The sequence below is a fragment of the Pinus tabuliformis genome, chromosome 7, assembly GCF_031772625.1.
Source record: "Pinus tabuliformis cultivar Carrire ecotype Pingquan chromosome 7, CPIR1, whole genome shotgun sequence".
Lineage (NCBI taxonomy): Eukaryota > Viridiplantae > Streptophyta > Pinopsida > Pinales > Pinaceae > Pinus > Pinus tabuliformis.
Window position 1 is genome coordinate 1,253,482,971 of NC_142293.1, and position 4,733 is coordinate 1,253,487,703.

Sequence of the window (4,733 nt, forward strand, 5' to 3'; positions counted from 1 at the left end):
GTTATCCCACAAGTACAGGCACTACCAAACCAAGTAGTCACTACAAAATCAAGTAATTTTTTATCAATAGGAAACAAGTGTATTCCACACCTTACAAGACCAAATAGTCCCACATATGTTTGTCCTAAAAACAGGCTCTTACAGTCTCATACTTGTTTGTCCTAAACATTTACACAACACATACACACATACATGTGGCACAATACAACGTACACATAACACAATGTCATGTACACAAATCACAATACCACGTATTTATGACACAATACAATGTATATGCATTTACACATGTACAACACATGCACATATACACATGACTCAACACATTACACATTATTGCATAGAGTCCAAAGACCACACCATCTCTATTTAGGTAAACCAAGACATATTGCCTCTTTTTGTTTTTCCATGTTCACAAGGTAATAGTCATATTCAGTAGGAATTCCTTTTTGTCAGTAGATTCTTATTTTCATGCCATCTATAAGCAATCATTTTTCCATTTGAATGACCCCTGGCAGACCTATCAAAATCATGGCATTTTCATACACATAAACATATTAAGCATAATCATGTATGTAATAAATAAGTACATGTGCAATTAAAGTTAGGGTTCATAGAACTCCCTTTTACCATTTTGTTGTCCATCATTTCTATGGACTCAACCAGCCTACTTGGCTGTCATATCACATTCCACTTACACTTTTTCTTTTCCATATTCTTTTTACCATGTTTCTTCCAACTTTCCTAATAGAGTTCAGTATGCAATTCATATGTTGCCCCTTTCTCAGGAATTTGTGGCTTCTCTACCACCTCAATCGACTTGTTCCAAGGCCCCAATTATGTAAATTAAAATATAGTTATAAAATCAACAGGAAATGTAAGAGGCAAAATAAAAGGAAAATCGCAAAAGGAAGATAAAATCCATAATCACAATCATCAAGGAAAATCACACACAAACAACATGGCCATGCATATTCATAAATCAAATCGCACAATTAAAGTTCAAAACCATAGCACATCAATCATCAAATAAATAGTCCCAAAAGTTGACTCAATGTTCTGAGTTCAACATTCATGGCACCTTTGGCCATCATACCATGCATACATTTGTGCAACAAAATTGGCTTCCCTTCCCTGTCTCTACCACTGAGTCTTCCCGTGTGCAAGCGAACTCAACATGTTTCCCTGTAACTTTATGTGCATCCATAGGATTGTTATCAGTTATATACATCATAAACCAAAAATAACATATACATAAGTTTGCTTTCAAATTCAGGAACACATATGCACATTGGTCATAACTATCATCGCGCATTTACAAATGTTAGAATTCAATCTATGATGTATTTTAATAGCATGATCAAAATCAACCTCTTTACCAAGACCACATTTACCATTTAACTCATATTTTAAAATACTTTTGAAAGATTTGGCCTTCTTACTAAGGCCAACAGTCATGGTACCTACAATCTCATAAACTTAGTTAGGACACCACATGGTACATTAGCATGCATCTATCTTAAATTTTCACATTCATAAAAAGAATGCATCACAAGACCATCCATGACTTTAGTTCTATAACCAATACCTACCAAGAAGTATTTTTTAGTTACCAAATTCCCAAACAATGCACCTTTTATCATACAAATCATGGGCTCCATCCAATGTATGCACACATGTATACATAAACATACCTATATATTTAGCAGATCAGTATGAAACATAAGAGACACAAGCATTTCCATAATCTTGTATACCACATACTTAATCACATGCATTCCTATTCTAAGCATGTTAGGGCACACCACTTGTACAGTAATAATAATACGCTACCATATTTATGTACAACACCATGCAGAACATGATGTTAATGCTCAAAATTAACACATGCAATGACAATTTTCGATACATTATGTCATGCAAGAAGAATCCTTGTGGTCCACATTCAATTATGAAATCATGACTACAATTAATCGTATTCATAGTCAACTCTACTATCCAGGAGCTAGAGTCCCACTCATCTCTAAGGGTTCAAACTGTGAACCTTCTGCTTAGTTCGTTTTTTCATAGGTCACTATATTGATTCTAGGGTTACACCTTTATTCATTCATTCCCTTCGCAATAGAGCCCATTAAGTCCAAGTGTTTAACTTGACAGTTCTTATACCACTTGTAACACACCCCCTTGTCTAACCTATAACCAGAGGTGGTTACTTTGGTGGCTTGACTCCTAATGTGTAGTTATAAGATTGGGCTGTAAAAAAAAAAATCGCTCTTGTTCAACTCTTCGACGCCCTAAAACAGTTTCTTCATATGCAAATTGATGGCATGAAGCCAACTCAATCAACCTTTATATGCATTCTCAGTGTTGGTTTCAAATAGCTTGCTCTAGAATGGAGAATTTAGATCCATGCAAAACCATTAAAAAGGGATTGGAGTCATGTATGTCAAATGTGGGAGTATAAAGGAGGTAGCCCATTATTCGATAATTTGTCAAAGTGTAATCAAGTTTCTTGGTATTCTATCATTTTGGGATATATTTAGAAGGGATATTTTGAACAAGTCATGAATTTGTTTTACCAAATGCAACATACTGGCATTATTCTCGATCAAGTTTCTTATTCCAGTGTTCTTAGAGCTTGTGCATAAGCCTATCAGGTTTAAAGCAAGGAAAACAAGTTCTTGCAGTTGTCATAACAACTAGATTCCATTCAAATATGTTAATGAGAAGCGCCTTCATTGACATGCATGCTAAATGTGAAAGAATTGGTAATGCATACCTATTTCTCAAGAAAATGCTTGAACATAATGTAGATATGTAAGCCCATTGAGTAATCAAACTCTTAGCATGACAAGCATAAGGCTTTCACAAACTTCTTGCATATTATAACCATTCTCCGTGCTAGATTTCAAGCTAGAAAAGGATGTGACCTATGCAAAAAGCCAAGCATCTCACCCACCAACCAGAACAGTCATCCTACAAACCATATTAGCTAATATCATACATAGTATGTCCAACAAATAATTTCATCACAACCTACAATCAAAGATCATATGATATTCCAATCAAACAGTGATAACTATTAACAAGAATATAATATTTATGGCCCAAATGCCTAGTCCAAAATTTCTATTTATGTACAACTGTTTTGCTAAAACAAAGGCCACAAATTAGACTTAACAAAACTAGTGGGGAATTAATACAATGACTCGACTTAGTGAAAACTTAGTGTGACACAAGAACTAATCTAAGGAGTTATGGTACCCATTGTTTTGATGCACCTGCATTTGGTTTGATGCACTTTGTTGCTAAGTTATAGCACCACAACTACCAACTCAGTTCACATATTACCAGTTATGTTGGATGTGCCCTTAATAATATGCATATTTTAATGGTTTGAAATTATTTAAGTCCTAGATAGAATCTTATTTTGAATTTTAATAGGGGTTATGTTGCTCTCTATATCTTTTACGTTTTACCTATGTCAAATAGTTTTATTGTATGTCTTTTCCACATCTTTTCAATGCCCCCAATGTATCTACAAACTCAAGATACACTGCATATGAACACCTATTTGAGGTGCATGCGACCTTACAAACCAATATAATTAGCTTTGAGTGGAATGCATAGATTGAACCCCAATCACCTTGAGGGAACACCATAATAGATTATTAGGGTTGCATATTTAGATTCTACTAGATTGGAGGAAATATTCTCAATTCCTTAAGTTATCCAGAATTACGTGATTGTTGAGGAAAGTATAATTTAACTAATTTCTTACACTTTTAAAACCCCATGGATGGACTGATTACCTCATGCTCTAAAGACGAAGATTTTCCAAGTGACCTGAGATGCACATCCTTCCCCTCTTGATGTCGAAGAGGTCAAATTTCTAACCTAGACTTGAAATCTATGTCAGACATATTTTTTAGGTTTAGTTTCTCTGAATGGCGCTCTAAGCTAGAGCCCATCCACCAAGTGGGTTTATGGGTTGTGCCTTTTTCTTTAGAGGCAGCGAGAGCACTACCCTTTTAGATAGTAGCAACCAAGTGACCATGTTCAAGATAAGTATTTAGATGAGGCAGTGTGTTTGTTGTCCAATATTTGTGTCCAAATGTGACCATTACATTCATGAATGATATCTTTAAGAAGGCACTTCCCATGCTCAGGTTCAATGTAGATTGAAGCAAATGGAAAAACTAGAAGATCCACCTATTCAACTATCAAAGAAAGAAACTTACCAAGAAAAATTCTAATAGAAGCAAGGGAAATGGAATGCCAATATTCTATACATGGGCTAGGCATCCACATCCATATAGAGATTGAAGAGATTTTCTCAGTTTGAGGGTGGAATCTTGGTGCCAAGGCCTCATAAAAGGTCATCCTTGCTAGTGAACCAAGGCCCATCATAAAGGATAGGATGTCTATCTCGTAGAGAGTTAAATTTCTAAATGAAAATCACTCGACATGGGGGGTGAATCAATAAGAATTTCTATCAAGAAGGAACCACAAACCTTAGATCCAAATATGTAGATTGGCTTACCAAGGGAAGTTTTAACCCATAAGTAATTGTTATTCATTTTTGGGTCAAATAACTCGCCAAAAAAATATCACACCATAAGTCTATAAATGATCCAAGTATTTTCTTGAGCCGGGTCAAACTCTTGACCCATTTTCATCACCAAGTAATTTGCCAAGTTGAATTGGGTAACTATGCAAACAAATGCAGAGAC